Source organism: Mastigoproctus giganteus, chromosome 12 (assembly GCF_048544385.1).
Source record: "Mastigoproctus giganteus isolate SK-2022 chromosome 12, ASM4854438v1, whole genome shotgun sequence".
Classification (NCBI taxonomy): Eukaryota; Metazoa; Arthropoda; class Arachnida; order Uropygi; family Thelyphonidae; genus Mastigoproctus; species Mastigoproctus giganteus.
This window is the reverse complement of record NC_143586.1, coordinates 89271295-89299242: the sequence shown is the minus strand read 5'-3', so window position 1 is coordinate 89299242 and position 27948 is coordinate 89271295. Positions and strand designations below refer to the sequence as shown.

Below are 27948 nucleotides of genomic sequence, written 5' to 3'. Positions count from 1 at the left end.
ATTTGACAATTCTTCAGTGGGTTTAAGTTGAAATTCCAGTGGTGATTTGATAAAATAGTTGAAATTCTCTAAACTTTAAAAAAACTAATAAGAATTAAAACTCAAGAATTAATCGAGAAGAAATCATTATGCCACCACAGTAATCACAGCGACCACGATCTTTTCAGTGTGCTAAAGGTCCGAGTTCGAATCCCGTCAATACAGCAGAAACTGTAATAGGCTGTTTACAGCATGGTTGTTATTTAGTCTCAGCAAAGGCTGCTCGGATTTTCCCTAAGAAATTCGGAGTTTTTATCCAATAAAAAATTCGGATTTTTATGGAATAAAACGAGTAAACTGACTATAAAATACACTGATGCCTCGTAGCTTTAACTAATTCAGCACAATGTCCACAAAGGCCAAGGAGTAGTTTGACAAAAATCTTTTTAATTCCCACTTTTTAAAATATTACTCATAAAATTCAAAATCGCTTATGACGCAGCAAACAGCAGCGATCCAGGATGAAATAAAGTCATAAATCATGTGAAAGATGCATTTTTTCATACTGTCACATGGTTCCGAAATCTGGCCTGGAGCTTTAATTAACCGTCAAAAAATTCCTTGCTTTAGAATATTGGGTTTTAAGATGGCTCAATAGCAATATTGGTTTTTCACATAAAATATTCAAGCAAAAGCTTAATGACAACTTAACAAAGACTGCAACAAATCATCAACCAGTCTGGAGTCATGCTTCTTTCAAAGTTGAAAACTTCTGAAAGCAATTAACCAAATACAACCAACATAATAACACGGCTCCCAACGGATAACAAGAAACCACAACAGTTCCAAACTAACCTCTCCAGGCTCAAGAAAACGGACAGAGTTTTTCCGAATAAATCCCTTCATCTCATTAATCTTCACAACATTGATTGGTCGGATTTCCAGTTAGTTGAAACGAAATACATATAATTCCTGGTCATTATTTTATGTATATATATGAACATACATATATTTCTTATTTACTATTTTATTCCCTTCTATACTAAATTATCTAGCCCTAACCATGTGTTGGGAAGGACTTGCTGTAATGTGCAATGAATGAACATTTATTTATAACTTCAATATCGAGATCTACCAGTGATATGCGTTACCCCTGTAAAACTGTTTTCTCTGCACCACTAGCGTGCTAGATGGTGAAAGTTTAGAAAGAAAAGATTACGTATTTATCTACTTTTCGGTACTAAATTTTATAAAGGGAATAATTAATGACCGTAAAGTGATAAATATGAACAAACTTTGCTAGAATAAGCAGCTACCACGAACATATCATAAAAAGCATAACTGTCTAAGAGTGTGTGGCAAGATAAGGAGAAAAAGATCTGTTTGTCATAGGACACTGTTTCATTCCCATCAGAGTCGTGATACATGATACTGCCTTGTCTGATGTATTTGATTTCAGCAGAATATTACGCTGTGCACGAAACACTGACCATCTCGTGTCTGAAAAAAACCTCGCTGACAAAACGTATGAGGCTGTTCGCTCAGACTTCGTTAAACTATAATGGGTTTCCGTCAGTGCTACTCGTCGCCTTGAGAAATTGCAAGTTAAGAGTAAACAGTTTCACTGAAGAGTGAAAGTAAGATCTAAATATGTGTCGCGATTGTCAAAGTGTATTTTTTTATTGTTCTTGTCTGTAATGTCTCTGCGAAAGTTAAATTTCATTCAAATGGCATATCTTCATTTCGAAATCTTTGGAACAAACTCATCCAACGACATCAAACATTTTATGTTTGCGTTGTATGAAAATAAATGAAAAAATTAATTGCATAAGTAAAGGAACTTAAAACCGGCGGCATAATTCATCCATATTATTCACAATATGGCAGTTGACGACAGGATGCAATCGTTGAAGCTGAAATAAAGTAGAGCATTATGCATTACCCTTATGCCTCTCACTGACATTTCTGCTTAATATAAAGTTGTTCTACAAGCGAAAACTAAAATTCACTCCAACTAAAAATTGCTCGTGGCAATCACAGTACCTACTACCGCTGCTGTTTCGCACTAGGTAAAAGTCTGGATTTGAATTCCGCCTTGGAATAATAAAGAATGATGATGCAAGGAAGTCATCTTATTCTGTATCTTCCAAAAAAAAAAAATATCCCTTATTCTAATCGTCAAAAAGTTCCTATTCAATTTCTCTTTAAATTTCGCCAGAATTTCTACCTCGGCCACCACTGCAGCCAACTTCTTTTAATGATACACAGACTGCCCGAAGGTAAACTTCATTATATCCAATCTATTTTTCTCCCTAAGATTTTAGAATAGCGCCCTGTGATGGTGGTCTCACTCGCCAGTGAGAATATTCTACCTCAATTCGTTTTACTAATTCCCTTAATGCCGCGTATTCTTCAATCAGATCGTTCTAAGGTGTGTAGTTGCTCAGATAAATCACGGATGGAACACAATGTATGTGTGTTTCATCTGTGATTTTTTATGCTTGTCATAACCCCAAGTCTCTTATCCTGAATATCCTTTAATTTTCTCCAAGTTTATAAAAGTCTATTGGGTTCCTGCTACCTAAATGCCACATCTTGCATTTGGTAGAATTAAACTTTAGCTGTTATTTTCAGACAGTATGTTTAATCAAAACAACCTGGTTGTGGTCTTTACCACTCTCCCCACCTTTAAGTTGTCGGCAAACTTTGATAGCTGCGCCTCTATTCCGTCATCAATGGTCGTAGCACACCAGCCTTAGTCGCTTTTGCGCTTGTAAAATCATATCTAATCCTCATTATTATTTAAGAAGGTAATAAAGAAGAGCAGCCCGAGAACTGATCCTTGAGAGATACACCCACTTGTTATACAAGTTCACTCTGAAGTATACCTATTTATGACGACCCTTTGTTCTCCTGTCTTTCATTCAATCAGTAATGCTCTAATGAATCTTCCCTGTTATCCTGACTTTATCTAATTTATACAACCACCTTAAATGAGGTACAGTATCAAAAACTACATAATGTCAAAGTTGCTTCTAGCATCCAACTGTTTTATAACCTTATCATAGTAATTCACCAGATTTGTCTGGAAAGATCTCCCTTTCACGAATACATACTATATTCCGTTTAGGGTCATTCTTATGGAGATGGTCCTGAGTTACATCTTTAACCATAGATTCCCTAATCTTGCCAACCATACAAGTCAAACTCACTGGTCTACAACAGCCCACTGCTTCATCTCCTCCCTTATGGAATGGGGAGACATTGACACTTCTCCAGTCAAAAGGAATAACTCGTGAATATAAAAAAGATTTCTTTATCATTACTAATGGTGAATGTACTCAATGTCCGCCGTCTTCAATATAATTGGATGGATGCCATCCACCTCTGGAGCTTTACACTCTCTGTTCTCTTCACTTTCTCTTGGTACTAATGTAATTTCGATACCAATAATCATTGCAAAATACTTGCTCAACTCCAAACCATGGATTATCAATTATTCCACCACTTTGACCTTGTCCAACGTACTCAATGGAAGTCATTAGCAAAGTGTTTGCAGAACTCCCTTGGCTCTCTCTTCTAACGATTTTTATATTTAGCTATTTGCAAGTCTTACTCTGTCAGTGGTTTATTGAAATTTATAAGAAATTTCTGCACCCGGAAAGCATATTTATGCATTAGTTAACGTATGAAACAGCGTCGTGCGATAGCCTGTAACTACTGCTGCTTTTTATTTTGGTCCAATTAAAGTTTTCAGCTCTATTCATCAATTTTGGAATCTTTCTTTCGCGATACTTCAACTGTAACGAATGCTTTTGATCTCCAGGATAACTCTTTTAAATACTTCCCATAATGCATTAGTTTCAAATGACATACAGTAATGTCAGTTAATAGAATCCAAGAATAGCTAAGCTCGTCGTAGTCTCCTTACGGTTAAGACCCGGTCTTTTTCCTTTAACCGCAGAAATTTCTTTCGAAACTACCCATTTTATGACATTGATTGTTTTCAGCTACGGGTTCCTGAACTGTCATATTTTCGATGATACTTGGATCTTTGGTGAGAAAACTAGGCCAATAATATTTGACCCCTTGTACTCTAACTCCTTACTTTTCATATTCTTTTAATAAATATTGAAGGAAGCAATATAAATCACAAATGATAGATGAGAAGTATTCATGAAGTTCTTCCATCTTTTACTCGAAAAATTAAAGGTCCAATTAATGTTTTAGTGCACTGTTATCAGCACGCACCACAAAAAAAAAAGCAAAAGAGCAACAAAGAACTGAAAATGCAATATTTGTTAGCAATTTGGCTGTGGTCCTGGAGTTACATGCTTGACTATCAGTACGCACGTTACGAGGTAGAGTGGTAAATTACGGTAGCTTATTGAACTGCCAAAAATATCTTCAATGAAGACGTACAAAGATTTAACAATTTATAGTTATCAGAAATACCGCCAGCAGAGTATTAACAATTTGTTCTCTGCAGCTCCTCCCTCATTTTCTAGATATTTGGAGAACAACATTGACTACAGTTGCCTTAAATATATGAATTGGAATGTTGACAATCACACTTTGAGCGATCTAGTTTAGAGAACTAAATTAATTCCGTTGTAGGTCTGAAGCAGATAATCCAAATAACCCCATAACAAAATTTCGTGGGATAAGGTTGGGAGATCTGGGATCCGCCAATGTCCACTAATGTGTTTCTTTGTAGAATGTTGCCTGTAGAAAGAGCTCCACACTAGGAACGGCATCACAGTCCTGTGAGAACGTTATCGTCATCAAAGAGCACATTTGCTTAATGTAGGGATAATTTTATTCTGTAAAAGGTTCAGACATTAGTCTCCACTAGTGGTGCATATTTCCGAAGAGCTACTTGCATTAACCTTTCCAATGAAGAAAGGTCTAGAAGTAAAGGTAACGTTGCACCACACCAGCATCTTAACCAGATGAAACGATACTTCACTGCTTGCGTGAGGAAATTCCTGCTAATTACAGAACACTTGAGGTGAAAACGAGATTCATTCCGTCCACAGAATTCTCGATAGCAAAACTTTCACTAAGCAATTAGGTCAATAAGCAATCTTACATCATCATCACAACATCTTCGATAATCATGTGGTTCCAAGTAACTGTTTAATCTGATACGAAAATTTATGTAAACTTAGTCGTAAGACTTTGCGAAGACACTCGAGTGAACCTCGGTAATGCTAGAGGATTTAAGAAAACTAATGTATTGGCTAGATTTTGCCAACACATTAGCTTTGGTTTGCTGATTTCGTACCGCTTCGGTTCTTTGAACTATAGGCTGTGTAATTGACAACCACCTCTAGGCTAAGAAGTTCAGTGAGAGGGCTGTCTTCAAAACGCTTATTAGTATTCAAAGCAGTTAATCTTGTAAAAGATGGTAGTTTTGCAATACTATCATTATTTTTATAAAAGAGGTTGATTAACGGAGCTTTATCTTTCGTTGACACCTTGCTAACACAGAAAATGGTGGGTAAAAGCAGCAAGGTAACACCAACAGTACTCTCAGTCATCTACTGGCAATTTCGGGAATTTTTTGTATTCATAAAACCCTGCCATTGTGATTTACGAGTTATATTTCTTAAAGTGAGAAAGTCTTTCTAACCACCTACATAAATGAAAAACCTTCATCACTGGAAAGGAGAGTTATGGATTAAAAATAAACTGACCACTGAATGCTGCTTTCAATTGAATAAAAACACTCCGGCAGAATCTCTTGTTATCTATTCGCATTAGTTGTCCATGGCTATCACACTTTAGTAGCCACCGTCCTGTTTGGAAGAAGTTTAATGGGCTCTTTTTTACGCTGTGCCCAAGTTAGTTGATCTTGGGAGAGCAGTCTATGATTTTCTCCAACTAGTGAATGGTTTTCATCATAAAAAAAAAATGGAAAAACCAATGATAGAATACGTGCAGTTTACAAATACTATATACTGATGCCTCATGGCCTTAGTTACTCGATGTACATTCTAAATAAACCAAACCATGCATTACTGCTTCTTGAGATACTGACAATCGGTCGATTTCTGTCTCGCTTCACACGAATCTGACAGCCAACTAATATCCTACTTGAAGATATAGCAGACATAAGCCGAAAATGAAATACAGTACTTAGTTCTTCGTCACTGCTCACTCTCGGCGCCTTCCGGATTAACATCGTAGTAAAGCTTTTCCAAGTAAAAGCCTCTTTCGAGTGAAATTGCCTTACTCCTTGAATCTTTTGGTTGTTACTTCAATAGAAATCTGTTCCATGAGCAACTGATCCATTGACACAAGTTTGATTTTCAGCCGATTTATTCTGGCTGTTAGGATCCGTTATAGTCGAAAGACCCCGTCTATTTAGATTTATATTACTGCTATCGCAGCTTTAAACGGCTCCTTTTACTCAAAAGGTAAAAAAAGTCATTCTATAAGATTCGTTCCAGCTGTTTATTGTGGAAATTTCTAGATGGATTCTCGTGGTATTCGAATAAATTCTGTATATTAACGTATCGATATCATCTCGTACCTTATTACGTCTTTAATATCGAGGACTTTTCGCCAATGCGTTTGACATTAAGTGTATCCATTCTGGCTGCTCGATAATCCCCTCGTGGATATTTACACAAGGACTTCTATAAGCGTGATAGTACCAACCTTCCCTCTCTAAGAAAGTCAACAGAGGGAGATAAAACATCGTTTCCTTCTGCAACCAAAAAGAAAATTATCGGATACTTTAATATTATAACCATAAAATAATATTTGCATTTTTCCAACACGAAGTTTTGTAACAAGAAATTTCCCTTGAGAAAAACCACACTGATTGGAGGGAACGATAATTGCAAATTAGTTTGCGCTTTAAGCTACCAGACGTCGCTCTTAGGTTACCACATATTGCTACTGTAGAACTCCTTTATGCCTATAATACTAGGATAATTTAATTCTCCCTCCTTCTCTCCTTGGTATTGAGAGAGAGGAGACCGCATATGACGTAGTGGTGAAACAGTAGCCCTGAATGCGCAAGTCACAACAGGCTCCTGCTCACAGTTTCCGAGAGGGCGCAGTGGTTGCTTCTCCCGCTTGTAGTCACTGTTTCGAAATCATGCAGGCCGCCGACAACGCTACTCCGTTGTTAAAATGTACTCGTCGGAGGGTGAATACATCCAGTGTTTGTTGCAGCATGCATGCAAGAAGGCAAAATGCCATGTTTCCATTCAATTTAGCATTGAAAGGTTCGCGGTGAGTACCCATCAATTTCTTCAGACCGCTGGCTATTCTAATTCAAATGGTAATGTCGACAAGAAGCAGAATATTTAACGCTAAATTTATCGCAGTTTGACTCAAATCTGGATTATACGCTAATCAGATAAAAAACACAACCGGAAAGGTAAGGATTTTGAAAATAAAACTTTATTTGGAAGTTAAACAATATGGCAAACCGATTTGGATGTTGTTGTTGAGACAGGTTAATGTACTTCCGGTATATAAAGCGTATATTGCTGATGATTTCAGTCACACTGCGAGTATTCTACTGATTGAAGAACTATAAGTATATAAGAGTAAATGATTAGGTAGTCTGGTTGAAAATTAGTGCGCTTTTGGATGAATTAAAACTCAGTCAATTCATATAAGAATAGTTCGTTGTGAGTTAATATTTCGTTACTTTTGCATTCATATTAGTCAATAGACCTTTAAGAATTATCTTAAAGACCACCATTGCAAACTCAATTCACATTTTACAACACCCTAATGACAAAAGAGCCCAGGGAAAATTTAACTCCAAACTGTATTCATGTTGGCTATTGTTTCTGCGTTCAGCACCATAAAAAACAATAAATTTTGATTTCTATAATGAACAGCCTATATGAAAATGCTTAACATTCCTTCATCCCTATTCTACGAAAATCTTGCAAACTTTTAACACGCGCTCTTTTTTTTTTCCTACCATCCACATCTGTACAGGACATTAGCATCCACGTAAACGAACATTGGTGATCATTGATCGAATTTAAACTGCGGTTAACGTTGAGCAGTGGTGTGATTAGCTGTGTTTAATGTGCACCGACTGTCTTAACACAGGGAGACGATAATTTATTTTTCTTAACTGTCAGCAGGATCACAACTGATCGGAGGAATAAATATTCCTTATGCATAGTTAACTAATTTCTCCTATAATTCAACCTTTGGTGAAAGAACATTCCGAATCAGCCAATACGCAGACACACCGATCATATGTCCAATTATTTCCCGAAACATAGCATATTAATAAGTCGAATATAGTATAGAAAAATCTTGATATGTTCATCTCAATCTTTTCAACAAAATCGCTTTCTTTTTCAAGAAATTTATCTTCCATTTTAGCTGGTCTCGTCAATCACTAAAGATTATAGGTGGTCTATTTTCCTTTGCATTATTTAAAATTTCAATTTCGGTAATCCATAGACAGCCAAGTCTCACAGCAGATTTATTTAATTCACTTTGAGACTTGTCTCTCAATGGATTACCCAACTTGCAGATGCTTATATGACTTAACTGTCACTATATCTTCAGCATTACAGAAAATGTACGCTTTGTTCCCTTGGTGAAATTCACAAATAAACAACGCACATTAGACTCCAGCTATAAAAGAGTGAAAGTAATAGTTTCTGTCATTTTTCTGTTCAGCGAGATAATCTTCTCACATGGCTGATAATGAGTCATCGTAAGTCATCTTAAGCCTAGCTGTATAATGGGTGATTGCTGGTAAGGCACCGATAACAGATATTGGCCATCAAGAACTAGCAGAGATAACTAAAATAAATATTCCCCTGTGGGTCAAAGAATTCTCTTTCTGGTTCTGAGCGAACAAAACGCAGCAAAGAGCTGCAACATCTCCAGCTGAAATGATATCATAACTGACAGACTACATGCAAATATTTTCCAGTTCAAATCCAATTCCCGAAAAAGACTTGGACTGATAAATGTTCCAAATATTAAGGATAAAAATCACCACGATCTCCTGAGGCATTATTACTGAGATGTTCTTCGAAATTACTGCCACATAAATATCTTCAGTAAGTACAATAGTGTGCGGCAAACTTTTCTCTGCTTCTCTGGCTTCTCCTATCTTCTAGAATCGATTCCTCAGGTGACTCTTGGGACTTCGACACGTATATAGACACCTGACTACTTCTCACGTTCGTCCCAGAGGACCTAATGGCCGTGCTGGTCATGGCATAAAGAAAGGCAGTTTGCTTGATGCATTTGGAGTCGTTAGAAATAAAGCCCTCTAAAGCCGAAGTCACTGCAGATGTCTTCCGTTACGTGTATCGATATTAATTTTCCAGCAGGCGCTGAAACTTAATTTGGAAGTGCAAAGTGTTTCCAGCCCGTCGCTATTTGTTAATTTGAAATCATAAATATGGAAAGGAGTTCGTAATTTTAGTAAAGATAATTTCATCTCATTAAAAGTACAAATATTCTAGGTTTCTTGGGAATAAACGTAAAACCTAATTAATCTTATATTCCATCTTCCTAATTATTAAAATAAATATTCGCTAAACTAGAATTAAAGTCACTTTTCTGGATTAAATAGAAATATTCGTTTAATCACAGATTTTGGAAATTAAAGTTTTCGAATCTCATAAAGAGATTTATCTTCTAAAAAAGCTCAAAAATAACACGTAAATAGTGTGTTCTGAGGTCGTGTTGTTGATTATTCTCAGTATATGCACGTTTATGTGCCTACTTAAAAAATGGGACTCACTGAATTTATTTTCCTTCTTTAGAAATTATTTATAAAAAATAAATTCAGATTACAGCGATATTCAGCATCATCGTCCTCGCAGTTACCATCGGAAACAAAGAATTGGGAAATTCGTCAGGCTTACTAGATACCTATGACTAGTCCAGGACTTTGAATTCTTTTTTGAGATATGCTACCACCTATAAATATGGTTTGTTGTTATTGGGTTTTAGGAGCATCGCCGACTAAGCCATGTTGCCCTGTGTATATTGTCCGTAAATAGTGTTCTGAGGTTGATTTTCTGTTTGCTGTACGAAAAGCCCAAACCACCCTCGTCTGAGACGGACTAACTCAGCCACGTTGTGAAAAAGACCCATAAAAATTATTCCCATCATCGACGGGATTCGAACTCAGTTCTTTCCCATCCGGTGTGGGGAGGACGGCGATCCCACCAACTGTCCTACCCACAAGGGCACCCCCATATAAATTCCCAAGTATCCTATAATAGAACATGTATTTACATATGTTTTCTGAAACTAGAGACTTCATCACCTTCATTGAAAATTTAGAGTTGAATTTCCTTGAGTCACGGATGGGCGACCAAGCGTTAGACCTAGTATTTCATCGTGCTGCAGATTTGATGAACACAGTTTAATTCGGACCACAAACCACTCATGTTTGCTTTTACGTTCCCGTCGATGCATCCTAGGGATGACGAAGTCCTAACCAAAACCACTTTCTCAGTTAATTTCATTAGTCAAGATGTCATGAGTTTTCTCACCTCAACCAACTGGACAGCACTTTCTTACCCTGCCGAACGAAGAAGCTACCAATGGTCTGGCTTCTCCCCTAAAGGCAATGCAATTCAAGGAGCTTCAAAAACCATCAGAATCTCTAAATGGACTAAACCATTTAGGTCAAGGAAAAGCGGGCTTCAGGTCAAGAGACCTGAAGCCCGCTTTTCTGGACAAGCAACGTGTCTACAGGAAATGGAACAGTACTGGATCCACAGGTGATTTCATTTTAAAAGGAAACGCTCTTTTCCTGAACCAAAAGCGACACGCCAACAACAGATACATAGCTAATAGGTTAGTATGTTCAAAGTGGTCATTTGCAAAGCATTACAAAAACATTAAGATGGATGAAAGGCATTTCGTTGAGTGGGCCGATAATAGTTTTGATCATAATCGCATAAAGAAAGAATTGAATCCTCCCATCTCCATCCCATTACGTGATTTGACCCCACTGTCAACACTTAACATCACGAAGGAGAATCTAATGAAAGTAATAAACGAGTTACCGAAAAAAGCTACTGTCGGGACAGAGATTTCCGTTGTTTATCGTTAAAATATCCTGTCTTCGTTGTGGATGCTCTTTTGCACATCTTTAATGAAATTTTGCGAACCTCAACTGTGCCCCAGATTTGGACACTAGAAGGATTTCATAGAACCTCTGTGACCTCGACTGTGCCCCAGATTTTGGAATTAAAAAAGATATCCAACGAGTGCGGACGCAAACTCTGTGTGCTCCGTGTTTTCATTTAATAGTGAAAGAAATTCTCTATGAACAGTTCCATGTGTAGTATCTACATGATCCTAAGGATACCAGTTACATAGTGATACTCTTCGTTGACCTGTGCCTTAATCAGGTAATTATATATTAATATTTTTATATTAATAGTAATTGTACTATGGACACTGGCCATAAAACTGCTTGACCTTGTTTCAAGGTTATCGTTGATCCTGCATTGAATAGAGCTATTTGACCAGTTAGCCGCAGGAGTTGAAAACGGCCTCTACCCTTCCTCAGGGACTCTTTTAATCTTTTAATTCAGCAATTACAGGAAGCTGCTTGCTAACGGCAATGATGACTAAGAACACAACAATCACAGTAACTGCTGGGACATGTGACCTCTGTCATACCTCTGCCGACGAAACCTTAATCTGCAGCAAATCAAAGCACAGAATATGCCTGTTATGCTCGGGGTATTCAAGCCTCTCTCGCTTGTCACTAAACAAAAGGAAAGGGTTTCTGGGAAAATGTTGTGTAAAGGGAAAACAAATAGGAACCAAAGCAACGGCCACTAGGGAGAATGGTACCCCCCCTCCGCGAAGAGAAGACAATGCATCGGTAGAAATACTTACTACTTTGGAAGAGGGCAATTCCGTAACCCCTCATCGTTTCACTGATATGCAAAACAATGAATTGCAGAATAAAGAAAGTAATTTGGATCAGGAAGGAAGACCTCATTTGGAATATGAGCGAGACCGGACAAATGCCCCACCCAGCGATGGTAAGGGAAAAGCCATGAGCTCACAAACGGAGCCTGACACCGCTATTATAAACAAATCGTGTTGTTGTTATATCTGTCCTGACAACGGCCAAAATGCCGGTCGAACCTGCTCCGTACACGCAGATCCCCGTGATGCAGAGAGTGAACAGACACACACCTCACATCTCAGCAACCTGAATAGCCTTAGCAGCGTAATAGCGGAAGCATTTACGCAATTTGTTTACCCTGCTGCTATGCAGGGTGAAGAGCACATGCACAATTTAGAGGAGAAATTTCCAAAAATTTATGAATGTTTATCCACTCTACTCAGTATAAACCAGGAGCTTCGCGCACAGAACGAGGAAATTAGAAAGGAAATGAGCGCATTGAAAAACGAGATGATAGATCTGAAGAGTAACGTTATGCTTTCTGACAGATCCGCATTGAGATCATTTCTGCGGGTTCCTCAGACCTCAAAACCAGCTAGCAGAGATATTGACACTGTATCTCCTCAAATGGGAAAAGATTATGTTGAAAGTGTATCCTTCCCGACAACTAGCTCTGGCGTTGAAGCGGAAAACCGACCAAAAGGCGCAGTCGCTAACATGCCGCCTATTACTGTCTATGAGCGTAATAGAGGAACAAGATATTGCGGTGAAAACCCTTCTGAGAAAGCTAAATCATATTCAAATGTGCTCAAGCTAAACCTGCCCAAGGAAACAAACGGTGTTCATGTGCCACCCGACCAAGTAAGTCCTGATCAGTACAGAAACCAAAATTCCACATCACACGCCCTTGAACTGCACGCAGGAATTCACTCGTCACTTAGTCCTAAACAAACCCGAACCACTACCAGGTCTGCCACCAACTTGGTATTCGGTGCCAAACCAGAAATTGCCCAGACTACCAATCAAAACAGTTCGAATAGGAAGAAAAACACTTGGACGGGAACTGCACTAAATTCGAAGCTTCAGCCTTTCAAACCGGTTGGCTCATCACCCCGACTCTCCCCAAGCAGTTTATTTGTGTCGCGTTTGGCCCCTAACACGTCAGCAGAACTCGTCACTGATGTACTGTTTGAGGAACTCCAGTTGGATTTAAAGATTCAGAAATTGAACACTCGTAGCACATCTTATGCTTCTTTTCGCATCTATTGTGACAGAAGCCAGTTTGAAAGGATTGGAACGTGCACCAAATGGCCCCTCGGCACCATCATCAGACCATTTTATGAAACACGAAGCAGAAATGAAGCGATACCCTCAAGTACCCCTGAGAGGCGTCCACAACAGTCCAGACTCTGACTAGACGATGTATTTCTATTCCCATCTAACAACCGAGCTGCTCTATATGGGATTGGCCATAGCAAAAAGGTAATTCCATATTTCGCCCTTAACACACCTACGGAAAAGACTCTCAACGGTGATAGAAAACTACTCAAAATCTCCGTCATCTCTACCTCTGAATTTTACGATCCCTGTCATGGTTTCAACACATCGAAAACCAGCAAGGCGTCACAGACGGAACAGACAGTGTACATCCCTCGTCAAGGTCAGGAGAACAGCTTCATTCCAACTCCTATTTCAAAATGTGCGATCCATGAGGAACAAACTGAATGAAGTTGAGGAGCTCTTGTTGTCCAGTTCAATGGATGTAGTTTGCTTTGCAGAAACATGGCTTGATCCCAGTGAAGAAACACTTTCTTCTACTTGGCCTGCAGGATATCAGATGGTGTGTACGTCTAGAGAAAACCGCAGGGGAGGAGGAGTAGCAATTTTGTTCAATGAGCAGGTATTTTCTATCGTCCACTCAGTATCGAGCCAGTCCGATTCTTTCGAGGCAGTTCTAGTCACACTAAAACCTAAAAACAACAACAGCCAGAACGTTTCTCTCGACATTGCCGCAGTGTATATCCCACCAGTTCCAGACGCACAAGTAGTTGAACTCCTCAATTGGCTGATTAACCATCTCCATTCATCACTGAAGCATATCGTGTGTGGAGATTTCAATCTCCCAAATACCCTGGGGAGCCTCAAGAGAAGACTGAGTCAGCATTTAGACATATTAGGTCTTAAACAGGTGAGCACACCACCCACGAGGGGTGAAAGCACATTGGACCTCGCGTTCGCGTCAGCAAATTGTGTGGCTAATCAAAACCCGACAAGCAACCTACAGTCTGATCATAACCCCATCATTCTCTCTGTGCAAACAGAAATACCCATCACTTCTGGCAGGAGGAAAGTCACAGCCAAACCTATTACAGCGCCCAAATACCTTGACCCTGAAAGGTGTGTTTATGCAGCCCAGGCAATTCCATGGGATGTCCTTGAGGAATGCGACCCTGAATTCGGAATTGACCTAATGACAAGATGGATAGCCACTGTCTCTCTCTCTATGCTGCAACAAAGAAGCTAACCATTACAGAGCATTCAAGGGCCTGGTGGAGTCGAAAAGTCTCTGAAAGCTTCCACGTCAAACAGAACATGCACAAGCGGTGGAAAAACTCCGGCTCACCCTCGGACAGAACTGCATTCTCCCGAGCCAGGGCTCTTTTCATTAGGAATAAGAGGGAGGCAATAAAACTTCACCTAGAGGCTACCATAAATAAAGGGAAGCCCTTCCATAGAAGCAAATCAGAGGACGCCATTCACTCACTCAATCTGAGCAGTTGGCTCGACCACATAACTAGGTTTGCGGCTCAGCCAGAATCCATCACACCAATGGAATTACCAATCAATCCGATTTCAACCGACCTCTTAAATTCAGTTCAACTTACCAAATATCAACTGATTGATGCAATAAACAGTTTAGCACCTACGGCCGCATCCGGCGCAGACGGGATTCCTCAGTTTATGTTGAAATGCCCGAGTACATTTATTGTTGATCCCATTCTGTCATTATTCAACAAAATCCTTCATCAAAAATTCTTCCCTCCTATGTGGCATGTCTATCTAGTAAGACCGCTGCCAAAAATACGCTCTGCTTCTCAGCTCAGTCACTTCCGTCCTATTTCTTCTGCATCAAGCCTACTAAAGTTATTTGAGAAATCTCTTCTGAAAACGTTAACCACACAAATAATGCCACATCAGCAACCGCAGATCCACTATGCCACCCGGTCAAGATCCACCGCTACAAATCTAGTCAGTACCACTACCAAGATCCTCGAAGCATTTGAGCACGGTTCGGAAATCACCGTTACTTATATCGACGTCCAGGCAGCATTTGATTCCGTATCCGTTCACGCGTTGATAAGGCTATTACGTGAGTATTACTTCATTGGCGGAGACGTGCTCTGGTTCATTCAGTCAATGCTTGAGAATAGGACGATTATTGTTCGCGATGCCAATCGACGCTACACCAGAAATATTACAACTGGAGTCCCACAAGGTGGGGTCCTCTCTGGTATTTTGTTCTCAGCCGTTCTTCTGCCTTTCGTGACGGGCCGAACTGATATTATCACCTTCGCCGATGATATAAAGCTGTTCACTGTTATCAACCCCGGAGACACTGCTGACTACACAAATGTAATCGAACATAAAATCCAGAACCTCGAGGCCTTCCTCTCCGGTTTCGGCCTTCACATCAATCCTGAGAAGTCGAAACAGCTCACTTTCTCGCTCAAACGGAACCCAACGATGGTGCAACCCAATATAAGAGGATCCGCGATTTCTGTTGTGCAGCAACACACCGACCTGGGCGTTATTTTTGACCAGAAGCTCTCCTTTATTCCACACATAGACCACCTGCAAAAAAAATTCTGTCGACTCCGGTGGATGCTTAAGCAACAACTTATGCATGTCCATGACCAGGCCGTTGGGTGCAGGTATATTAAGACGTGTGTCTATCCGGTCATTCTTTATGGAGCAGAAGTCTGGACCTCAACTGCCGCAACGCATCTAAGACGGATTTTTGCGGGCGAATTTTGGCTATTGAAGTGGGCCATATGGAAATTCCGACTTCCCCCTGCACGAAGGACCACCCAGATGGCAGCATCTCTAAACATCAGACGTCTTCCTGCCATTATCCATGAGAGAAGACTCGTCTTTTCTGTAAAAATGATGGTTGGCATTATTTCGCACCCAGACTTCTGGGCCAACTGTGGTTGGAGGATCCCGGTCCCAAGCCTTCGGGCCAATCCAGTCCTCCAGGCCACCCCAAACCGGTTAAAGTTATCCGATCGCTTCATACCCGTGCAAATGCTGCAGTACGTATACTCATTGGATGGCGACCTCTACAAGTTCGCATTGGATAAAAAATACAGGCAGAACTTACTCCATCGACTTCCTTCTCAGGACCATGTCACAGGGCATTAGAACCTGCTCCCAAGGACCTGTCCATCACTCCCATGGATCCCTCACTACATTGCTTCAACTTTCTGCGCCTGCTCAGATGACTCCAACACTGTAAGAGGACTGCTCCCTGGAGGATAAATTAGCATGATAACATGCTGTTGTGTCATATGTAAATTTTCCATTTGCTTTCATTTTATTACATTTGTATAATTAGTAATAAGATTATTTTTTCTCCTATCTCATCCTTGTTTATTGCAGTGTATTAGCCTTTGTACATTGCAGTGTATTAGCCTTTGTAACCTTTATATTAGACTTTTACCTTGTATTAACCTTTACTGTAAACCCCTGGCTTCTAGCCGTGAAGGGTATTGTGTACGGCATATGCATTTTTTTTCGTATGCAATAAAGATTTCTTCTTCTAGATTTGGGCTGTGCATCAAACCCATTCCCAAGAATGGGAGGCGAAAAATTGAAGGATTTTTCGTCTGATCTTAGTGGGCTCTTCGCTCCTTAAAGTTTTTGAAAAGGCAATCCTAACTCAACTTAGAGCATTTTTTCCACCACACACCTCGCCACCTTCACACCGTGGTCCCTGAAAGATCGACTAACAACCAATCTCCTTCAAACTCTTTCGCATACAGGAAGCTTTGAATTATCGAGCTCAGCTCGATATAAATTTTTCTTGATGTCAAAGCTTCATATGATAGGATTTCCATAAAATCCTAACTTAACATTCTGAAGAACTACTTGAGGATCTCCGATAACTTGCTCACCATACTCAAAATTTTGCAGGAAAGACGGTTCCTTGTAGAGTACAATGGTCTCTCTCGTTCCTTTACTGTCTGCAGAGGGGTTCCACAGGGCGGCGTATTGTCAGCAGCTGCTTTGGAACCTCTGCTGGCAAATTTCCAAAACATGATCTCGTACGCCGATGATTTGAAGCTCTTCATTCATTCGGATCAGCCAGAACAAGCGCTCAGTCCAAAGAACTGCAAGAAAGAAAATAAAATGAGGTAAACACTTTTCTGGATAACATTGGACTCTAGCTAAATTCCGAAAAATCTGCCCGGATCACGTTCATAAAGAGGAAAAGAATAATCCCAATGCACGTCTCTTTAAACGGACACCAAATCAAGTTTTTAAACTCACAGAAACCTTGGTTTGGTCTGGGATTTAAATTTGTTTTTTGGAGCACTTCGAGGAAGCAAGAAACAAATTCTATGCAGCCCTTTGGTCTGCTCGTCAAGAACTGGTTGGTTACGGCAATAAGCTAATATCTAGATTTATCCAAACTTGTTGTACCCGTGGCTCTCTATGCGTCGGAAATCTGGTCCTCCGCTCCTCCAACCTGCCTGCAGCAGTTCTTGGGGCTTGAGTATTGGCTGCTGCGATCCCTCAATAGGTCTTCAGGACATCCCCTTACTATTTCTACACGGCATGGAATGATCCCTTGGAAACAAATAATCACTACTCGCAATATAATGACCCTCTCCGAGCTTATTTCGAGTAGACTAGATGCTCCCATCATCAATAGGCAAAAGATAACAGAAGAGCAACTAATCACCAAACATTTAAGATCCGACCTGGCCTGAACCAAATCAGCTCGCTCAAGTCATACTTCCAGCAAACACGATTGGTCTCCTGAACGACCTAAATATCAACTCCGAGGCGATTTACGTGGACAAGACCTACAGATCCAGTCTTTGCAGACACCTAGCAATACTGCAATTTTAGACGTTTCAAGTCTCCTACGCTCTCCGTAGGCTTCTGTGTTTGAGGACGAAATGCATCCCCTCTTGTTCCGGACAGCCTTCTACAACTTGCCTGCTCTCCCGCACCGTGCTTCGAGGGATGCTGAATTTATTTAGAACATTTATCCTGAACATTGTCTTAGCCTGCTGTAATAAATTTGATCTGAAGCAAAGGTTGATTTGGAAAAGTTTTCCCGAAAAAATAACTTAAGTGACAAACGTAAATTTCTTTTTAGTGAAGTGGTGTCTTTGTTGTTCCATGTAGTCGAGTAAAAGACTCATTAAAGTTGACACTTTAACGCCTTTTTCGTGTTTATTTAGGAGGTTTTGTTCAACAGAAAGAACAATCCTTTTGCGTTTTAACATGTTGGACGTACATTGAGAAAATTAAAAAAAAAACGTCGGTAAAGGTTAAATGACCTTGCAGTAGTGTAGTAAAACTAAAGGATTGCTGAAATATGACAACAGTGAGCCACAAGGCAGAAAGCAAGAGTGGGAATGCAGTTTATAAGATATTCAAAGGTCTTGACTACAGAAATATTACAAAATGTAAACAGACTACATCCGTAACGGATTGTGCATATTTTTAACTGGCTTAGGCTGACTTAGACGTCCGTGAGGATTAACTGAGTCAACTCTCAACCAGTTAATCCTCCTCCGGAGAATTTTTGAACGGCACAGATTTTAAATGTCTGCAAAAATAAAACCCGGTGCACTAGGAACTAACTTTTATTGGGAAAGAAAACTCAAACAGTTTATAATAAAAAGTCAGAAGTCTACATGAGATCCTTTGGTGCAACGAAGAATGTTAAAACGATACTCAATTTCAGACCAGGTTCATTCCAACATATCTGCACTGATGGTGGCAATTGTTTGCACGATGCGTGTACGTAAGGTAATGTTAGACACTTTGGTGGAATAAACCGTGTCTTTTACATAACCCCAGAAGAAAAAAAAATTGAGTTATGTCAGGTGAAAAGAGTAGCCATCGTATGAGTCCACGACGCGCAATCCAACGGTCCATGAACGAGTCGTTCTGTGCATCTTAAAGCTTCAAACTTTTTCGAATGTGCTCTTGGATACATTCGAAGGGTTATTGGGGAGCGGGTTAGAATCCCATATTCGCTATTCAGTTAACTTTTCCCAAAATGTTAACTCTTGCCTCTTCGGAAAACAACACAAGAAATCATGGTTTCGGTTGATGTATTCAAGAATATCAATAGCAGCGAATTTTTGTCGTTGTGGTTTGTCACTTGGCTCGATTTCTTGGACCATTTGCAATTCAAAGGCATAAAAACGCAGCCAGTTGTGTACGACTCTGTGCAAAGTTGCACAAGGCATGTCCAATTCCCCTGATGCGAGGGCTGCGAACAAAAACAGGACGTTCCTCTTCAACTGGCTCGTCTGAGATGCTTCGACGACCTCTATTGCTTCTGCACGCTACCGCCGTTAAAAAATGAACTGTACCACCTTCCGTATAGACTTTGGTCAGGTGAATCTTTGTTGAATACACATCTAAAATTCCTCTGACCCGTATCAAAGATTTGCTCCCTGAAAAACAAACACTGCCTGTGCTCTCTTGCACTGACGCAATTTTAAATAAATTGCATCAGCCCAGCTCATTTTCAAAATATCGAGAATGACACTCTACCATGTCCACTTCTACTGGCTACCACTAAGTTGCCATATGTACAACACATGAATTTCAACCAACTTTTTAAAATCAGGGACGTTCCCAAAAGGTACAATCGCCCTTTATCTGAATACAAAATGTTGTTCAGCCAAAGGTATACATCATTTGGTTATATATGTCTGATATGCTTCTGCTATACAACTTACGATGGATCTTAATAATCACCTTGTTTATAAGAAAAGAGCCTAGTGCCTTTAATGACATCACTTCAGCAAAAAGTCTCATTTCTCAAGATGATTCAATAACTCCAGTGAAATTAAATCTCCTTTTCATCATAGAAATCACAGCCATTACATAAACTCGAGACTGCTTCTCTAAACCATGAATATGTTGGAAGAAATTAACTAAACTCATTTGCCTTTTCCACTTCTGTTAAGGGAGCTTAATTTCCTTTGCTGACCGATTCCTTAGAAAAAAATATAAGACTATCAACTGCGCAAATAGCAATCATTGCAGTAATTCTTCTATCTAATTGCTTTGTAGTCGCCAATTTCCATTTAGGGAAGAATGAAAAACGTAAGATCAGTAATTGCTTTTTGTATTTTCTCCATTTCCTTACCAGTTGTTTGTAAAAAAAAGAGTAAAGCGTTGTTACACACACTTTGCTGTTTTAACGAAAGCAGTCTTCTCACTGTAAGTGAATAAATAAATAAATTATTTGATCCAGAATCATTCTGTGCGCCAATGGCAGAAACACCTACACAATGCCCTCAGCATTTTACAACCTTACTCTAATTGAAACTAGAGGCTTGTGAAAAGATGCACGTAATTAACTTCATATTTGTCTGTTTGTTGAGTTGGTTTTTTTTTTTTTTTGGATGGTTTCATTTCTTATTCTGTTTCAAACTATTCTTGAGAATATCATGAAACAGAATTCGAAATTATGTAGTTGGTTACATGGGATTTCTGGAGCAAGGGCTTCTTAGGCCATCACGCCAAATTATGTAGTCAAATGACCATTATCCGATACTGCGGAATCTGGAGTAGGCCATTTGTCTAATTTTGGAGAGCTTAATTATTTATAAATAGTTAAACCTCTGGAACTTGGTCTGACTTCCTTGACTGCCCATCTGCTGCTTATTGCGTGACCTGAATAGGAATAATGCACAAGTGACATATAACTCAAAGACAATGTTAGGCAAAACCACATTGATACACTTGAAATACGTTCAAGGATTCTATTTTGGTTTATAGTCTGACAACCACATAAACCAGAGGACTGAAAAGTTATTTGACAGAATATTATCATCATGGTTCAAGTGTCCATTTTGTGGTAATGGATTTGAACCATAAGTTGAAATGCATGTACTACTGTACATTTGCGTGATCTCTGCTACGTGATTCGTTTTTAAAAATTAATTCGTATTAAATATTTCCCTCAAAATCTGAAAATATGAGGCAAAGAGCTTCAACTAACTGGATTTGTAGAACGTGGTTGTATGGTTAGCAAAAATGCGTTATGTTCTACCAAAAAAGCAAGCGTTTGATAAGAAAGACTGCGTTTGCGGAAAAATGCATCAAAAGACAATTTGGAACAACTTTTAGTAAAGTTCGTTTGATTTCTTGGCAACGTACAACAGTGAGTAAATTACTCTCTGGCGCGATAATGTTGAAGTCAGACTTGCCTCTAATGGTAACGTTTCTTAGAAGATTCTATTTTTTTCTGCTTTATACTGGTTGGGATCAAAGTTTCGGGAAGAAGGAGAAAACTATAGAATTAACATGCGAAGAGGTTAACCTGATCAATTACTCCATTCCTTTATCCCTTCTACCCCTTCTTATTCCATGGAAATTTTCAAACCATTTATTGATCGAATTGACCAATTCGAGTAATAGAGCGATTTTTGCATGGGAACTCAAAAAACTATACCTTATAATATCATTCTGAAATTATAAGTGCAATCTTCACGCTTATTCTTATTTTGAAGATTAAGTTCACTGCCTGCTATCAGAACTATAGAAAATTTTAATCTAATTTTTGTGGGCTGTATTTTTCGGAACGTGGCCAAACTAGTCACGCGAGGGTTGCATGGTTTTATCTCCTACAAACTCAACATTTTCGTCCAGCAAACAAACTGAACTTGGAACCATGCAATTTACAGACAATACACTGAGGATGTACGAGCTACTGCTCGGAGAAATCCCTAGTACGAAATGTTTTTGTTTTCATTAGGATGAGGTGTATATGCGTTAATACAAGTTTCTTCATATACGTACACAACTTCAGTTCGATTTACAGAGAGCAAGTTTGATCAGTGATTTGAAATTATTAGTGCTCATTTTCAATCAAAATAAGAGAATGGGCTAAAATTCTTAACATCTCGTATTTCTCTTAGAATTCGTCAATTCCAAAAGCACCGAGATAATTAAAACTAACTGATCTCAGGTTCCGAAAATGAACTGCTAGGATGGCAATAAAGAAGGTTATAACAACAGTGATAGAACACCAACTTTATTTTGCTAAACTTAATACTTTGCAGTACGGGTTCCCCCTAACACTTAATTGGCTATTTATTAACTTATTCTTTTACTATGTACAAATCATAGCGCATAAGTTCATTAAGCGTTGGTTGTTTTAGAATAGTTATAGCATGGTGTAAGTTTCTTCAACAACAATCTTTCTATAATCTATTTTTATCTTCCGAAGATCAATGTCCATAGGAACATGTTGCCCAACTGATCACGGGAGGGGCGTTAAGAGAGACGCCTCTTTCATCAAGATTAGTGAGAAGTTCAGCCAGTCAACAGTTTATTTTATTGTTCATCTCCAAATTCACGGAAACCTTTTCTTTTTAAACTTGCCCTAGGTCCGTTTTCTGGGCCAACATTCCTCTAGGATTCTGCATCGTCTGAATTTTTTTTATATTCTGTTCTCGAAGTTCAACTCATCTACTATATATTACCGTGTGGTTCAAAAATCTCGTGTTTGAAATAACAAGAAAAGCACCGAGTTTTTTTTTAGCAATTAAGTTCTCGAAAAAACCTAGTTTGAAATCTTCTGGTATTCTAAAATGAGCTGTTCCATTTCTCGAGAAACTAATGTTTATTCTTTAATTCGGGTTAATCCAAACAGAATGAGAATAGAATTGCTCTTCCTGAATGAATTAGTTGAAAAGTAAATCCTTCATGGAAAAAGACGCTGAAGCCACGCATACGAAAAGATAACATTCTACTTTTGAGTTACTGTGCTTGTATTCCTATGGGTAATCAAGGTCGTACCATGCGGGGTCAAGTCTTCTAGAAGACCTTAATGACAATGAAATGCCACCAGCATTTTTATCATGGATGCAATTAGGCCTAATCGATTACACTGCATCTCCTTCTAGCGGACAGCGTTAACTTTCCAAGGCGATTCCAGAACTCACTTTGTATCGATTATAGCATCGTGTATGGGGTAAAAAAACACAAAAGGAATGAAATCAGTGTGTAGTAGTTTATTACAGCAATGTCCATTCAGTGAATCATTGACTCGAAACACGAAACATGTGGCGTGGCTATTATTACAGTGAAAGGATCGATATTTTCAAATTAGTAGCGGCCATTTATCACTCAGTGCCTGCTACAGACTCGTTCAGGGGCAACTTGCACTTGTCACAATCTCCAGCAGTGACACTGATGGGAAGCGTTACAGCCTGGCACTTTGGTTGCCTTCTAGAATGTTCTGGCCACTACCGTGACCCACAGTACAAGGATACACTTGACATTGGGTTATCCTTGCATGTTTAGAGCCACCAGAGGAGTCTTACATCAGGGTAAATGGTGTCATTACCACGCTTATTAGCCAGCGAAAAGAAACTTCAGATCCAGAGAAAGATAGTTCTATTTTTTCTGTTTAGCATCCATAATTTACAGAGAACACATTTTTCAATTGCCTACAATAAACAATACAATTCTCATGTTTTCTAATCGGGTTTAGGATCACGATAATTGCCAATATTATGGCGATTAACGCATGACCACCGGGGCACTTGTGATTAAGTATGATACAAGGAATTTCTTCTCTCAAAGATTTAATATTCACCAAAATCTTGATTCCATAACACGATCTCCTTGAAGCGCGCATGTTGCTTATACATGTAATGAACAGTTGTTTTTTTTTCTGCCATACTCAATCGCCTAGTTTGCCCACTGGTTAAGCCATCCCTTGCCGATATCGTTATGAAATAAAGAAAACCCTGTACACATTCTTCTATGCGTGTTGTTGTTTATCAATTACGTCACAGAATAATACAATTATTACGAATGTAACTCAATTTGTTATTAATTATAAAACTTTCTCTGAAATATGACACTTTCTTACTCCGCTTTTTGTTCTTTACTGGTGATTTATTATAATAGCAGAACATATAAATCATCTTTTACTTAATTATCCTCGTTATGTGCATCTTAATTACCCCTGCATCTGTCCGCGGATGATTACTGCTTGACACGCGTCCACTATGTCTATTTAATGTCCTTAACATTTTTAAAAATAAATTATAAAAGACAAAGTTGCTTGAAACTCAAAGTTTATAATCATATATTCTATATATCAGGTACCACGCTTCTCTGAGACAATACTCCAACTTCTATGGATCTCCATTTAAACGCTAATATTAAGGCTTTAAGTTTAAAGTGATATCTTTATTGAACGACTGTGTACATTGCAGTAGGGCTCTTCACGAGCAGGAGTTAACATAAATCATGACAACCTCCGTGGAAGAAGCCCACATCTAGATAGGGGGTGTACCATGAAGCATTACTTAGGCTGAAATATACAGGCGTCGATGCTCCATGGGCATCAGGAGCACAGAGATTTCTCAGATTAGTGAACTCGCTGATGGCGATCCGAGAAAGGGTCCTAGCAGTAGATGATTTGCACAAGAAACTACATCTAAACTGATTCTTACTCAACTTCTTTCTTTACCCAACAAACCCTATTATCGGATTCCTCAACCCGCGTTCATTACAGGAAACATTTCTTGTTAAGGAAGCGAGAACGGATTCTTTCATCTTGTCTTCATATGATGGAGTATTCATTAAAAAGAATCTTCTTGCAGCTTTCTTTCACATTTCTAGAAAGGCACAAAAGCTACGTAATTCTAGCTAAGAAAAACGGATATTTTCCCATTAATTCAGCGATGCAGATTCTTTTTGTTTTTATTATCGCGTCAGTTAAAGCGTGCGTGTAATTCCACATGGTTCTTGACTTACGCTAAAGCATCAGTATTAGCCTTTACAGACAACAGCAGCTGTTTGGGGTTCATCAAGATGACGATTCTGTTTTTTTTTTTTTTTACAGAGAAAAGCTAATTTCGCTAAAAGGTTTTTGAAGAAATGTTGCTCATCCCATTTGTAATTCCTGCATGAGATACCATTAATGGCTTTAATTAGAAGCACATAACAGCCTGCCAGAGGTGATGTAAGCCGTTTGTCGTTATCTTATTGACGTCATCGATGGTAGTCGTGTTGTCATTTCGCTACTGTACAATAATGCGCTTTATAATTTCATCTTGTTTTGTATTAATTCCCGATGACATCAAGCTTTGTTTGAGATGATTGGACTGGATATTTAAGAGAAGTTGTCTGTCAGTTGCATAAAATCCAATTTAATCTTTCAGAATGTATAAAAACGTTGAAGTGAACTGAAAATCTGTAAGCTCCTTGTGTTACGAAAATGCGAAGTTTCTAAATCCGGACTAACAAAAATCCGAATAATTTTTCAGAGGGAAGAGACATTTAAAGATTGGTTTAGTTATAAAGTGGTGTTATTAATGCTTAGTATACAGATGTTTACGATAGAGGGAATTGTTCAGTACTTGTTTCAAACGTCGGCTAACTCAAAGATTGGGTTGAGTTCTGTTTATTTCGGGTTTGTTTCGTTTAGTTCAGGTATAAGATTGCATTTCCAGTTTATCTACCTTCAGATGCTTTACATCCTCAGTCGTAAGTTCGAAGAATTTTATATATCGTATTAATCCTATTTCGCGACCAATTTAATGAGAGTCTCTAGGAATGCTATCTCTTTCGTGCATTCTGGAGCGCGATTCGTTAGCGATTTATCAGCATTTGACAGCCATAAATGTCCATGCAGCTGAATAAGCCTGACGTTCACTGCTTTTTTTCCTTGAATTACGGTCATGACTTCAGCTTGGATAAATCCCTCGAGAGCGTAATTGCATGTCTTCTTTTGGCAAAGATGATCTTTCACACCTCTCCTGGGTAAAACGTAATGTACTTGTATTAAATCTTTTCTGGCCTTTGGATCAGATCCAGGGGATTTAAATTGTCTATTTTTTTTTTTTTTTTGCCCAAATTGAGTTTCTAATGGCTGATGTTATATATATTGCCTCTCTCTCCATCTCTCCATCCCTCCTCATTTCTCTCCCCTCCTCTCTTCATCTCTCCCCTCTCCATCCCTCCTCATTTCTCTCCCCTCCTCTCTTCATCTCTCCCCTCTCCATCCCTCCTCATTTCTCTCCCCTCCTCTCTTCATCTCTCCCCTCTCCATCCCTCCTCATTTCTCTCCCCTCCTCTCTTCATCTCTCCCCTCTCAGCACGGACAATCATTCTTTGTATAAAGAAATTCTGCTGCACTTTTATAACTTATATAGTCAGCAATTTTTGCTTTATTTCATTTAAATATAGACTTAAAATCCAATAAAAAATAAATACGTGTATGTACTACAAAAGTAAAAATATGTTTGAAGAGTGTCATATAGAACGTATATTTTTTCATAAGATACACCATATTCAGAAATACGACACACAGTAGATATAGCTTACTGTTATTTTTCACTTATTAATGTACCAATTTTGTTTTTAATGTCTAACTTTGTTTTTTTATCTCGCATTCATATGAAAATTCAACTCGAGTGAAATCAAAAATGTGAGGTGTTGCAGTGGTCTTTCGAAGAATCATTCGAAAAAGGTGAAAACGTACTAAAAAGGGAAAAATTCGTATTTATCTTCAAATAAATGCTTCCTGAGATTGATAATCTTGCAATAAAAAAAAAAAGTTTGTTTTGTGAATTAGTACATTTTAAGGATTAGATGGACTTCGAAAAATAATTCGTTTAACTGAATTTTAAATCAAAATTATTGTTCAAACAAGACTTTAACAACAGCTCTAATAACAAGGGAAGTCACGGGACCTAGAAATATTTTCGTTATAGTGAAAAAAATTCTTTAAAAATTATTTGCAGTAAAGAGATTTTAATGCATTTTAAAACCTTTTTTAAAATAAACTTATTTTGATGTCTGTTTCCTCTAGTAATATATCCAACATAAAATAAGAAAGTCTCATTTTCTTTGCATTGCACGCTTCAAAGCCATCTGTACAAAAACATTTCCGGTTAGCTAGTCTATCCAAAATTTAAAAGGCTATTTCACACTGTCTCATCCGCTGGGCTTTGAGGTTGAATATTTAATGCTGTTTAATATGGAATGCTACGATGTCCGTTTTCCCCCTCCTGTTTTTTTCATAATTTATACTGAAGGCTACCATCCATACCATTCTGTCTGTGTACATACTTTATGGATAATTTCACACAGCGATGTTCATCTCTTGGTCTTTAAATTTCCAGTTTCTATTCAGTGCAATTTAATTTGTTACATTTAATCCCACTAGCATAGAAGTTCAAGTAGTCCTACACAGGTAGGACTATTCTCAACAGAAGGCAATATGGTCTTTCTAACTGCTGAAAAAAAAGAATTCGCGGCAGTTAAACAGCTCACCTCGCTATAATCACTCCCTTGGGAAGTACGCACACGGTACACAAGCTACTGTTTATCTAGTAGCGAGATTTTTGTATCTTCTATGCTATCCTCTTAGATTAAAGCTTTGTAATCGTACCGGCTTCAGCAGTCTCGAGTTACTTAATGTCGAAGTTTTCGTTGTAGCAAAATTAGGAAGATTAAACCTATCTCACTGACATATTCGCTCCACGAACTCGAAATGGGTTGAATATTAAGAAGAAATATAAATACTCCTTCACATCCTTGTTAGTAGCAGCTATTTTCGATGCTTTGGAGTCAGAGAATGGGGAGACAATTTATTAGTAGTACAGGGAAGATGGACTTAATTTTTGTTGATTGATTCGCTACAGGACTATTCGTTGAATAGTCCTGTAGCCCATTCTTCGTAATAAGGATACTATAGCATTCTTATTATATATCTTACTGTCAAGAAAACTTTCATTTGAGATCAGTGCTCTTCTAACACGCCAGACGTAAAATATTGTCATACAGTT

The 27948-nt window shown here is 38.7% G+C and overlaps 1 protein-coding gene across 3 annotated transcripts in view; it reads left to right on the top strand.

Moving 5' to 3' along the window:
* The window catches only part of LOC150077257 (two pore potassium channel protein sup-9-like), a 66727-nt gene that overhangs the window by 26544 nt on the left and 12235 nt on the right, over window positions 1–27948 (top strand). Inside the window, exon 1 of one of the 3 annotated variants that reach the window (XM_090386123.1) lies at window positions 7097–7227. The exons of 1 other annotated variant lie outside the window; for it this stretch is intronic. The gene's annotated coding sequence lies outside the window, so the exon portion shown is untranslated. One more of the 3 variants, XM_090386124.1, reaches the window with a different exon arrangement.